The sequence below is a fragment of the Pleurodeles waltl genome, chromosome 1_2, assembly GCF_031143425.1.
Source record: "Pleurodeles waltl isolate 20211129_DDA chromosome 1_2, aPleWal1.hap1.20221129, whole genome shotgun sequence".
Classification (NCBI taxonomy): domain Eukaryota; kingdom Metazoa; phylum Chordata; class Amphibia; order Caudata; family Salamandridae; genus Pleurodeles; species Pleurodeles waltl.
Genome location: NC_090437.1, coordinates 1,165,536,403 through 1,165,550,306, shown reverse-complemented (window position 1 = coordinate 1,165,550,306; position 13,904 = coordinate 1,165,536,403). Strand labels below are relative to the sequence as shown.

The following is a 13,904-nucleotide window of genomic DNA, read 5'->3' as shown; positions in this document are numbered from 1 at the left end:
TTTGACCACATGATGTGGGTATGCCCGAGAATCCAGGTGGGTTGGTTCGAGATGATGGCTACCCTCACGAAGTTATTCGGCTTGGAGCTCCGGCCAACCCCTGATTTGTGCCTACTGGGTCTTCGAACCGGGATTAGGTGGGGCAAGGTTGGGAATCGTTTCCTTGACCTGTCTCTGGCTCTATTTAAAAGACTGATCACGAAGGGATGGAAGTCCCCAACCCATCCATCACTAACAGAATGGAGGAACGATGTCACAAGGTGGTCCAGGGCAGAGCTTCAGGTCCTTAGGGCTGAGGAGGCGAGGGGGGTCCTTCAGACCCCAATCGCGGCGGAGTGGGAAAACCTAGTGTCTAACTGGGAAGACTTAACAAAGAGTCCGATGGAGCCTGAGGGAGTGGGATGAGCTAATGGACACGGTCAGAAGATCCCAACATAGGGGAAGTTCACTGTAACTAAGACTGAATGACTACTAAGAATCAGTTTGATCCGGATGCGGTATGAGTGTGAGGGGGAGAGCGGGATGGTATAATAAAAAGGATAAGGGAGGGTAATGACGGAACGCAGGGCAATAAAATACGACAAGCAATACCCGGGCAAGCTATTTCCCTTTTTAGTAATTCAGCAATTAAACAGTTCCTCCCACATAGGCCTAAAAGTTCATATACAGTTTGAAGTTGAGTTAAGTCTGTTAACAGGTCACAGAATACAACAGTAACGTAGGATAATGAAAATGTGACTGCCATTATAAAGTTTCAATTGGGCGAAGAAATAACTGTTGATAAGTTAAGTAAATGCATGGTAAAGGCTAACCAAATGCGTAACGTACTGCATGGACCGCAAAGCCCGGAAATGGTATAATTAGCAGAAATGTATAATCACGACAATACGTTACTGTAAGAAGAATTACACTTGTAAAAACAGCAAGTAGTTGATAACAATAAAAACAAATTAAAAAAAAAAAAAACGTGTGTACACATTTTCATACCTGAACCGCTTTCAGTAGTGCGGTCCATGCTTAGAATTCCTTAGAATGCACACACTAATAATAACGGCTATGCATTAATAAATCATAAATATAAGTTTGAATAGCATTAACATACAGGCACAAATATTATCTCAACTGCAGATAATGCCGTTTTCAGATCAATAATGTGGTACTGCAAAATGGCAGCCAAAGGGTTTGTGCTGCCATGGGTTGGGCCTACTTGTCCCAAGGGCAAAATAAACATGAAAACTTGTTGTCTATGGCCCCAAACAAGATGTCCCGGGCGTCAGGCTATAGGAATTCCACACCCCTGCATTTTATGGTGGGGTTTTGAGGTGAGGTCCCAATCTTGAGTGGAGGTTCCTTTGTTGAATGTAAACAGTGATGTTATGCCTGATAAAAAGTGTTCCTGTTCTATGTGTTGCTTTGTGGGTGATACAAAGCAGCTTGAGGGTGGATCTTCTGGGAACTTATCACTAATGTAGGACCCTCAAGGCAGGGGAGTTGTGGGGTTGCGGCTTATCACTAATGTAGGACCCTCAAGGCAGGGGAGTTGTGGGGTTGCGGCTTTGTGAATCCACTGTAGCCTTTTCATAGTTAATAGGGATGATCTGTGGTAGAGGTCAATGGCATAATCCAGTTTAGGCAGTACAAGAGAGATAGTAGTTGGGGCCTTGTGTGGAAATTCAAGGTGGGGGAATATGAGTCACAGAGTTTTCATGGTGATGAAGCTTGATTTTGCTAATTTGTCCACTTGGGCATTAATTGTTAGCTTGGAGTCCATGGTAATTCCAAGATTTCTTAATCCTTAGACACTTTAGGGGGTCATCCCAGATCGTAAGGCCAGGCACAGAATGGGTCATGATTTTTCCAATTGTCACAGGCAAGTATTTCTGTTTTGGAAGCATTCACTTTGAGATGGCTCCATGTCAGCCATTGATCAATTGCTCTGAGGCAACTGAAGATTTAGGACTTTCCAATGTCTTAGGGGCTTTCCAGTTTAAGGGGTATTTGTGTGTCATCTGCATAGCTGTAGCATGTGAGGTGAAGTCCATTGATCATTGCTGGTTATGACTTCATGTAGAAGTTGAAAAGCATAGGTGACATGACTGAGCCTTGAGGGACCCCTGCTTTTGTGAAGTACGGATTAGATGAGAAAGGAGGAGTATGAATGACATTAGTTCTGTTTTGAAGGTAGAATGTGATCCAGTCAAGCGCAGTCCCATCTATGCCGGTGTCATGGTCAACTGTGTCAAAGGCAGCTGAGAGCGACAGGAGAAGTAGTGCAGCAACTTCATTGCGGTCTATTATGTTTTTAAGATCATCCCAGATGGTGATGAGGGCAGATTCAGTGCCTCTCCCTGGGTGGAATCCAGTTTGGTAGTCTGCAAGTTTTGAGTTATCTTCAATAAACCGCGACATCTGGGAGATAGCTGCTCTTTCTATCAGTTTGCCCAGGAAAGGACCTGTAGTTGTTGGGGTCATGCGAGTCCAGGCATGTTTTCTTTAATAACAGGTATATATATGCCTTTGATCTTCAGGTAAGATTCCTGTAATTAAATAATTATTGATGATTATTCTTACTGGTGTGGCAGCAGAGGTAGATAAAAGAATATTCTTGAAAATATGTGGTGGACAAGGGTCAAAAGGAAAGCCGGAAGGCCTGCTTGCTTTGAATAGTTCCATAAATTAATTTTGTGATTTTTTTTTAAGGAATGCAGACGTTGGTTTGGCTTACTCGTGAGGGGAAATTTTAGAAATGAGCTGGTGGCTTTACTTTCTTTTAAATAGGAGTCAAACATGTCTGCCTTGGTTGTGTAATAATTTGCCAGTTTGTCTGTGAATTCTTAAGTAAGGGGACGAGTCCCTTCCATGCATTTATGTTTACGAAATTCGCTGAGAAATTTAGAAAAATGTTTATTTGCATAGTTAGCATTTTGAATTCTGTCTGAATAGAACTTTTTTTAAGCTTTTTTGATCGTTGATTTGAATATTCTGTTTAGTTTGCTTGGGTGAAGTTTGCCTTGATTGCTGTATGTTCTGAGCCACAGTCGTTGCAGCCTTACAATTTGTTGTTTTATTTTTTAGTTCTGTAGTACTCTAAATTGCTTGCTTTCTTTTGTCCTGTTTTGTTTTTCCTAGTGGTATTAGGTTATCAAAGCTTCCTGTAGCCTCTCAAAGTTCTTGAACGGAATTCACTGTGCCTAGATCTGTGTTGGCCGTTAGGTGTGTCACTTAGTATTCAAAACTAAGTTTGTTGCATGGTCGATAGGTGGAGGCATGTAAGGTGGACCTGGGTGTGTTGATTTATGGTGTTTTATGTTGGAAAGCTACCAAATGGTGGTCTGACCATGTGACTAGAGTAATCCTTTAAAAGTAACTTGTTTTGGATTTGCAAAAACGACATCTAGGATGTGTCTAGAGCTGTTTGTGTGGGTACGATCTGATAAAGGCCAGAGATAATAGTTTTTGGATAGGGCATATTGGGTTTTCAAACCAAATGTTTAGGTTCCCAAGAATGCATAGGTTGGAGTGCAGTATTATAAGGTTTGAAACTGTGTCTAGGAAGGTGTCTGGGAATGTTGCGCTGCTAGGTTGCAGTCTCTAAAGGAGGAGGAAGTTACAGGAGAAAGTTGGTCTAAGGTTGCATCTGGTGATTAGGGCCTCACAACCTTATATAGAATTGTCATCAGTTTTGTTGAGATTTATTGTTTGATTGAATATAGTGGAAAGCAGCAACTATACAACTATAATAAATGTAGATGTGTCCTATAACTGAAGTTTCTACATGCCAATAAGCGTTTCACAAGGAATGTTTGTCAGTGATGGCTAGCCAATAGCTCATGTGACAAATAGCTGAGCAAGTCACATAGCCTGTAACCTCAATGATGATGGAGAATCACTTTTCCATTAAAACCAATTGAATCAGATGCATTTTTTGCGGTGTTACTGAAATACTGTTTCATAACTAACCTATAATTGATAGCTGAGAGAGGTGCATTATCTAGTTCATGGCAATCTACTTTCTAAACCTACCTCCAGAACAAACAATACAATTTCTACAGGTTACTCTAGAAACAAACTTAAAAACTGAAGCAAGTCGGGACCGTACATGCAACGGAGTAATATAAGTAAATTTCAGACTCTTTTTAGTTTGCCGTTTTCCAACAATCTACTTGTGGATGACAACAAAATCTACCTTTAGATCAATTTCCACTCTGTTCTGTCAATAAGCCTAGGCCCACGTCTCCATCAAACTGCACATTTCACTACTGTGTAACATGAAAATGCCATATTGAAGCATAATGTTTGGAATTGTTAGGAATCAGGAGCACATACTTATAATCCTACATACAGTCTAACATTGGTTCTTAACCTCTTGACTTCTGTGGTCACCCACTTAATAATTACTGGAACCCGGGAACCCCAATGAATCATTGCTGGATTCCAGGGGCCCCACCAAGTCATTACTGGAAGCAAGTGGCTCAAGTCTATGCATTATCGATGATTTGAACTGCAAAATACACCAAAAACACAGAAACAAACATTAATCAAACAAATACACAAATGATTAAATATTTTATTTAATTCATAAAAAATGTAAAAACAAATCATATTTTAATGGGAAGGTTGGCAGTTTTCTAAATTCAATTTAGGCCACTCATTATCACACTATATTTTGGTTAATGCACTTAAACTGCTCCCATTACTCAATCTTAGGATACTAGCTCAATTTTAGACCCCAATTTTACGTTCTGCTACATTATTTATATACTCAAAAAGAAATCTAATATTATTTAATGTTCTAAACAGTTGAGGACCCCTTGAGTTGGCTTCACGGATCACCAGGAGTCCACAAACCATAAATTAAGAACCAGTGATCTGACACACATTTTACAGTCTGTAGTGCTGGACAAAGTTTACAACTATGAAGACATGTTAGCAAAATATTAGCAAGATAAATCAATGCACGCCAAAACATTTATGCACACGACTATCTCAAAGCAGATCCACAATTTTTAAGTGCAAAGTAAGATGATCAGCCATTTCTGTATGCTGAAAAGCTTGAGTTAAGGCACAATAAAAAGTATGTGCATTCATTTGTATGATGGAGAAACGTTCCAACCCCTAGAACAATTCGAGGAAGATAGGTAAACACGCTAGATATCTTTACACACTACATGGTGTTGCACGCAATGTCAAAACTATGGCCAATTTCCCTTGTGGGGCTTCCTGAGTTTTGGACGCACCTGATCTCAACAATAGACATTTGGGGTTCAGTCTCTAAACTATATATACTTTACACAAACAGCCTCAAAAACACCAATTCTACTGGCCAAAGCAAATGGGCATGAGACATAGGCAAAGAAGTCACAGATGCTGTCTGTACTGCTGCACTCAAACTAAGCTTATCTTCATCAATTACAGACACAAATTAATTCACTTCAATATTTAAAAATATGATATATTGCACCACTAAATTTCTTCACACAATAGCACACCTTACAGCTGTGCCTGTTGCTCTGCCAAACTAACTAGCTTCTTTCACTTGGCCTGGAAGTGCCCACCAAAAAGAATACACTGGGTGCAGATCACCTAAACTGAAGGCAAGATCGCTGAGCTATAGATTGCATGCTTTCCTAGTCTCATGTTATTGGGTTATGTGAAACAAATTCCAAAGACTATTGGGATGATAGTAGCTGTCATAATGTTACTGGCGAAGAGACATTTGTTGCTTGCTTGAATGAAGGGGCTCCTCCTGTCAAAAGAGACTGGTTCAATGATGGTTCGTACTGCTGTGAGACGGCAGAAACCTACAGTGAACTGCAAGCACCATAAGCACAGTCCAAAGACATTTAGAGACCCGGAGAGCCTACATGGACAATGCTTTGCCATAGACAACTTAAACATGTGTAATGCATCCTTTTTTAGTTTACACTTCTTCCCAATGTTCTGTACATAGCTGCCACGTTCTTTCTGGACAAATTGGCATGCAAGAATAGCTAACCCACACTCAGTGATATGTATAGTCAGTTTTTAGAGTCGAGCGCGCAAAACACTCTGTCTCTGGTGTTATCGCTCTGTGAGCTTTAAACCACGCCCATGTCACTCCTATCAGTTTGGTTGGTTCGTGGGCTTGCCTTTTAAAATTTGCTTGATTTAATTAGTGAAAGGCATGCATACGTCATTCCTTTTCCGGTGTTTAGCCCGCCTCGAGTGCACCGGCCAACTACATACGAGGCTCCATTTTTCTGTATGGTTTCTGTACTACTTTTCGATCTCGCTGGGCAGAAGTCGAGCGCTTTGCATGACATCGACCCTGTTACATGGATATTTGCACTTTTGCTGATTTGTTTCACTGCGAGCGAACTTCTGTTTCCTTTTGTGTGTCTGCTTTGCGCTCATGGCGGCCATTGGCTCACTTATGTGAAACAATTTTACTTTTCATTTTCAGTTTATGTGGCAAGAAAAGTCCAGTTTTTAACTTTTCATTTTATGTGGCAAGAAAAGTCCGGTTAGTTATGTGAAACTGTTTGACTTTTCATTTTATGTGGCAAGAAAAGTCCAGTTAGGAGTTTACAACGCTAATAGTTTTAACTCAAGCAAACGCAAGACCCATTGGATTGCAAATGCTTGTTCTTTAATGGACCTATTAATAGACAATCTGTTATATAGAGACATAGTGCATCCTGAGCATTTTGCTGTTTAGTTCCAATAAAAATTAAAAATAAGAAGTATGTGCATAGCACACAAGCACTGTTTTCAAAGAGTGGGCAGCCACAGGCAATCACTTTGTATAAAGATTTTGTTTATGTTAACGTGTTTACATCACTGCATTAACTAATTTGGTCAAAACTGTTAATGCCCCTGTATCATGAAAGTCAGATGACTTTAGATCAAGCCTACAGACAGCTGCCTGCTGTCGAAAGACCTATTGTGTACAATACCCATAGTTACAGAGGACTCAGGTCAGCCCATTAATTAACACAAGTCGACTTTCTGGTCAATCTTATTTTTCTCCTTCTTGCTCAATGACTAGCCTTCGTCTTCTTGCGTTTGTCCTGCCTCTGAAGCTCCACATGGCAATGGCAATCAGGGAATTATATTTTAATTTTTTTGTTCACAACTCTATACCAGTGAATGTGTTTTCTAGCTCCTTTCCCGGTATGCTGTTTGCCTGCTCATAGGCCCTGCCCCAGACTTTCTATATTGTTCCCAATCCTCGCTTATCTGCTCTCTCCTTTGTCACTCTCCACACAGCTCAGCTTTTTTCCCAACCCCATCAGCTTGCTCGTTGCTCTCCCATCCCTCCTTTGTTTTAAATTTTTTCAGGAGCTTTGAATGAGTACATTAGTACTTTTCTTCCATGCCTTTCTTAAAAAAAAAAAAAAATCCAAGATGGGTGTTTCCTTATCATGGGAAAGATAATTAAAAGAAAAATAATTCAGCCGCAAAGTCATACTACATACATGAGCATGTGATGATGCCTGAGGGCATAAACATCATTAAAAAATGGCTGCCTATAGAGGAACAAATGGATGATGCACTGCTACAATACATAAAAGAGCATGTGTAGTAATGCATGCTTATGTACACGTAATCAAGCTGGGTCTAGCCTTTTTCAGCTTTTTTTGTTTTTGCAAATGTTGTTCTGCGTCTGCAACAAAAGTCCACAAAGGTGTGCTGTTCCTAAGCCGTGAAGTGAGGGAGAGAGAAAGAAAGTGTCGGAAAGGTACAGGCTGGTCAACTAGATCAGAAGCAAGAGTCCTTACACACCCAGATGGCCGTCATGCTTCATCATCAGGCAGCTCCTCATTGGGCCGGAGCTGCAAATTCCTAACAAGCCCCTCAGGGAGGCTCTTTGCCGGAGAACATTAAATAAAGATGCTGTGATTAAGTATATGGGTGAAGGTGCTGCGTGTGTAGACGCGTGAGTGTGTGACTAGAAATGGCTAAGAGGTACCTAATAGAATCAATGCGTGATGGCCCTCTTATCATGGTCTGGATATGGACCGGGACCAGGATCATAAAAGGACCAGAATGAGGAGCATTAGGACTAAAAGCATTTGGAGGAGAAAGTATTACAGGAACAGTCCAAAGAAGGCTAGAAGGGAAAAGAATAGGGCTAGGATTCAAAGGAGAGCCAAGCATATGAGGACCAATATTACAAACACTAGGACAAGAAGGTTAACGGCAAGGAGAATCATGACTAGAAGAGTCACACTCAGGTGGACAAATAACCGATGAGGGCCAGGGGTCAGGCCAACTGTGAACAGGTCCAGGATTACAGGGAACTACGTCAGACAATCTAAATACAGGCTGCAAACTACAAGCAGCACTTAAAGCAGGACCAAGACCAGAAAGGAGAGGAGTGTCAGGACCAAGACAACTAGGACCTTGAGATTCAGGAAGTGGAGGGTGGGGACCTGAAATAGGAGAAGACCCAGAGGAGGACCAGAAAAGAAAAGAGGGCAAGTATCAAGAGAAGGATAGTACACAGAACCGGAGGGTAGAGGGGAGGACCAGAAGGACCAAGAAAGCCAGAAGTAATAGGACCAGGAAGCATGGGGCCAGGCTCCACTGGATAGCAAGACAGGACCAAGTACTATAAGAGGGCCAGGAACAGTACCCGAACAAAGGTCAGGAGTAGGAGAAGGATAGGACCAGAAGAAGAAGAGAGGCAAGTAGGAGTACCATGACAGTAATGATGACAAGCAGACGCAGGACCAGGATGGGGAGGATGATTAGAGGAAAAAGTGGAGGAGGGCAAGAAAGAGGTCAATGTGATGGTAAGCTACATGTTTAAGGACATGACATTAGTTACAGAGGTCACACCTATTTTCAACACTTCTTAGTTATGCTTGTTAGGCCAGTGATCCTTTAGAGACCATCCCTTTCTTTGTAAGCATATTGAAAGCACTGCTTAAGCCTCTCAGGTATCTTAAAGGTCAGTCTAATGGTGACTAATTAAAAAAAGATCAATTTAATTATCACATTATTCCATGCTGCCCTACCAAGGCTGATTCTAATTGGCCCTGTGCCTTGTGATACCGCCTCTAATAAGTCCACCCACCTTCTGCAACCCTGAATATTGTACAGGTAAACAACAGGGTGCATGACAACTTGAATTTTATAGGCATACAATTGGGCACATAAAAGCAGAGAATATATTTTGTACTCAAATCTGGAACCAGTTAATCAAGAGCAGATTTTTACACGCAAAGTTGTGACCAGTGATAGGAATGCAGAAATTATAAAGGCAAATATTGTCATTCATGATGCCTCAAGGAAGACTGTATAGGCAATGCAGAGGGACAATAGTAGCAATGAGTGGACTATAGAAACAGTGGCAAAAGTGCATTGATTTAACAGGCAAACTGTGAAACAGTTATTAACAGAAAGGTATGCAGCATTCAGTGAGGTAGAAAAAGCAATGTGTACAAGAAAACAATCACAGGGATGGCACAGATTCATGGATTGTATGGGGTAAAGAGTGAGGCAGAAGGCTATGGCGTAAGCAGGGCTTCAAGTGAGTTGGGTCCCTCAAGGCTCAGACCCAACAGTAATTAAAAGCAGATATTGAAAATGGTCCATATTAGGCTCTATATTCATGTAGTTAACTTTGAAGGCAAATGCATTAATTTTGGAACAATGACTTAAAGCATGTTTAACTTAAATTTACTTTTCTAAAAATATTTTCTTTTCCAAGACAATGTTTTTTCCCATCCAGCATGTTAGTATTGATAGTGCATACAATGAGCTGGGTCATCTGTAAGCATCTGTGCAAGTTCATGTTGTAAGCGGCTGTTTATAGCGCAACATATTTGAAAGCTCTGGAACAGAGGATATAAGGCAGTGTGAATATCTCACAGTGCTTATCATGGGGGAACACAGGTGTTCAGAATACATGCTCATCCAGTTCTTGGCCTCTCTACAAATTGCCTCGTCACACCACCCCTTATAACTCCACGTCCGTCCTGTTGCAATCCTAGGTTACGAATGGCAATTGTAATTGTTATCTTGTGCAAAAGTGTATGAAGGAGGAGCACAGCCGTCAAAATATTCACAGTGCTAACGAAAATGAAAATGCAGTGCTTACAAGTGAGTGGATCCACTGTGTATGTAAGGAAGTGAAATGTAGGGATGCAATAAAGTACATGCAGGAAAGAGTTTAACAAAAAGGTGTAGATGAGGAAAGAGATGAGATATGCAATACAGAAATTGAGAATTTTAGAAAAATGTGGGGAGAAAAAAAATTAAATGTCTCAGAGTTAAGGTGGTGGGAAGGAGATAACGTCTGCGATTCTAAAACTCTGAAGACCATTACCCCAGATCTCAGTAACAGAAAGCTCATAGAGTAACCACAATAGTGATCAGGTGGCACACAATGGAAAGTATAGGATGTGGATCAGGTGGCACACAATGGAAAGTATAGGATTTCAATTTAGATGTTTTAAGCCATACCCTCATTTACATAGGCCACACCTCTGGGAAAGTATTAGCTTCTAAGGTCAAGCCCTTTCTCTCTCATCATCCCAATTCAAGCCTTTATTATAACAGTTGCTATCTAGAGACAGAAAGTGAAACTGGTATCTACAACGTGTAATTTACTGTGCAAATGTAAACTTTGCACACATTATAGTGGAGAAAGGATTATGGGGCAAAATGAAGGTCTGGTTACTATAGGTTTGCTGTGTATTTAGGCTGCAAACACACTAAAATAGCAAAGTAATTGTAGATATATGTAGAACTGTAAACAGCAGCGGTGCAAAGACTTACTGTAAAGCTAAAAAGTGGGGCAAGTCACAGCAGAGTGGAGATTGTATACTCACATTGATGACAGCAGTGCAATTAACATATCTGCAAGCAGAAGGGTTGCATAAGAGCAGGAAAGCCATTTGAGGGTAGACACAGGAAGACTGCGCTTATCCACTTTTTTCATAGGGTAGATGCTGCCTACCCTGCCAAGAGTTTGGACCCCACAGAAATATGATAAGCTTCTACCAGTGTAATAATTAGACACTGGGACACATTATGCAGAGCCTGCATATTGTCTGCTTTCATTCGGAGCAGCAACCTGCAGGCCGCATGGCAGCTTATCAGATTCCAGCTGGGCACAAACCAAAGGCCGAACTTAAGGGACCATCAGGTCTCCTTTCGTTAGACTATCCTGACTGGGAGCCATCGGGAGCCTCCTACCTAAATGCAATGGAGGGGAAACAAAGGCAAACAGTTTATCACTTGACAGGTACTTAAGAAAGGCATGCTTTTGACTTTTATCAGTACCTATATATAATACATATGGATACTGTGAGAATATCAGATGTGTTAGTCTGTCCCAGTATTTACACAAATAATTTAAATACCACTATCTTATTTTTTTTATAGCGGTCTAGCAATACCCATCCAAACGCAGGGTGTCAAGAGCACTTCCTTCACACGTACCCATTATATATTTACAATAAATCATATGTAAGTAAGCCAATGTACAGGATGTGTTACATATGACAGTGGGGGTTATAATGTGCGGGAGCCACGTGTCCTTCACAGTTCATTGTGCTGTATTAGAAGGATTACAATTTGTAAACTGCAAGTACCAAAAGGTTGTATGTGTTTAAAAGCAGTAATCGTCTCACCCATTTACATAAATTAACAAGAATTTGCAATGCAATGGGTCTCGCATTTGCTCAAGTTAGAGGTATTAGTGTTGTAAATTCCTAACTGGACTTTTCTTGCCACATAAATTGAAAATTAAATGTAAAACAGTTGACATAAGCAAGCCGATTCAAAGCGTGAAGGTCACAATTAGCAGGAGCGTAAAGGAGAGACACAAGATATAAAAGAAGTTCGCTGGCAGACAAATGTATTGGCATATGCGCAATTAGCCATGAATCAGGGTCAACAGCCAAGGCGGTAACAAAACTGTCCCAAGGAGGGACAAACGTAAAGCATTAACCAATGATAAAGGATTTTTTTAAGGTAAGCCCATGAACTAATGATGGATGTGTGGTGGGCATGGTTAAAAGCCCACAGATAGATTACAATAGGCCAGAGCACTTGCGCGCTTGACTTAAAAATCTGTCATCTCTGTGTTACATAATCTGCTTTGCAGGAGATATATTAACCCTCTATGCAACTATGATTTATAACTGGGACTAGAGAAAACACAGATCTCACTAGCAAATATGTTCACCTCTAGAGTTATCCACTATTATAATTCCCCGATAATTACTAGGTACACAAAGATCTCTGCATCAGGTGTCGTTACTCCTTAAGATATTTACAGTCTTTGCAAACAATAAACCAGAACCAGAACAGATTTTCTGCCAAGTCTGCTTGTTGCCAATTTCTTTGTAGCAGGGTTGTAAAACATAAATGTATAAGTTGAAAACCAAAGTTTGCGTCTGGGTTGTGTCTCTTTAGGGGCACATCCCCGACGCAAAATCTAATTTATTAAATATTGTGATGTATTCAAATGTATTCATGCTAGAACAGCAAAACATATGAGTGAGATCTAATGTCTCTTCTTCCTGTAAGGTCATACATAGTCTGTGACACAACATCCAGTGACGTCACATGCGACGTCACGCGCTGTTATGACTCACACTGTGATGTCACACAAGCCATGATGTCACTTGCATGCTGCCTAACTTGGTTAGTCCCCCCCACTTCTTTTTTTAGGACTTGTGCACTGGGTCCTCACAACTACACTTGGCACCGCGTCTGACGAAATCTGTCATCTCTGTGTTACATAATCTGCTTTGCAGGAGATATATTAACCCTCTATGCTACTATGATTTATAACTGGGACTAGAGAAAACACAGATCTCACTAGCAAATATGTTCACCTCTAGAGTTATCCACTATTATAATTCCCCGATAATTACTAGGTACACAAAGATCTCTGCATCAGGTGTCGTTACTCCTTAAGATATTTACAGTCTTTGCAAACAATAAACCAGAACCAGAACAGATTTTCTGCCACGTCTGCTTGTTGCCAATTTCTTTGTAGCAGGGTTGTAAAACATAAATGTATAAGTTGAAAACCAAAGTTTGCGTCTGGGTTGTGTCTCTTTAGGGGCACATCCCCGACGCAAAATCTAATTTATTAAATATTGTGATGTATTCAAATGTATTCATGCTAGAACAGCAAAACATATGAGTGAGATCTAATGTCTCTTCTTCCTGTAAGGTCATACATAGTCTGTGACACAACATCCAGTGACGTCACATGCGACGTCACGCGCTATGACTCACACTGTGATGTCACACAAGCCATGATGTCACTTGCATGCTGCCTAACTTGGTTAGTCCCCCCCACTTCTTTTTTTAGGACTTGTGCACTGGGTCCTCACAACTACACTTGGCACCGCGTCTGACGAAACGCAGTCGTTCCCTGCTCCCATCCGTAAGGTGCTACCTACCCCGGCTGGCTTGCGCACCTTATCCTCGAGAGAAGTAGGTCTCTGCAGAGTACAAGAAGAGCTGAGCCTGAAGTAGTCAGAAAAGCCGGGGTTAGCGAGCCATTGTTGGATTCGCAGGCAGTGTAGCTACCGTATTTGGATGGTAGAGCGGTAATCGTACCTTAGAGAGAGCGGTGCGTCAGGCAGTGCAGAGAGGCTGACGTCGCAGCTCTGCGAGCCTCTGCGGAACGTCCACTGTCAGCTGCTCGCATGTCTGACACGCCCGGAGCCGCGGCCGCGCCACAGGGGTAGACATGGAAAGAGGACTGCGGAAGACTCCGAGAGGCAAAAGAAAGGCCAGGGGCGTAAAGTGTTATTGTTAGTTTTCTTGCTCACTATCTCTTGCGCATTCACAATCAAGTTCCAAAGTATTCTTTCTTATTTCAAATAGAAGCGTGTTTCTTATTTTCAGTAGCTCAAAAGTAATACTTAAAACATTATTGAGATGGAGGA

General features: G+C 41.2%; 1 protein-coding gene across 5 annotated transcripts in view; it reads right to left on the bottom strand.

The window, feature by feature from the left end:
* WFS1 (wolframin ER transmembrane glycoprotein) overlaps positions 1-13,691 on the bottom strand; it is a 228,104-nt gene extending 214,413 nt beyond the window's left edge. For 2 of the 5 annotated variants that reach the window (XM_069203136.1, XM_069203144.1), the window contains exon 1: positions 13,413-13,626. The gene's annotated coding sequence lies outside the window, so the exon portion shown is untranslated. Of the gene's footprint in view, positions 1-13,412 lie in introns of all 5 variants that reach the window. The other 3 variants (XM_069203132.1, XM_069203151.1, XM_069203139.1) reach the window with 3 other exon arrangements.
* Positions 13,692-13,904: the final 213 nt, after the last annotated feature.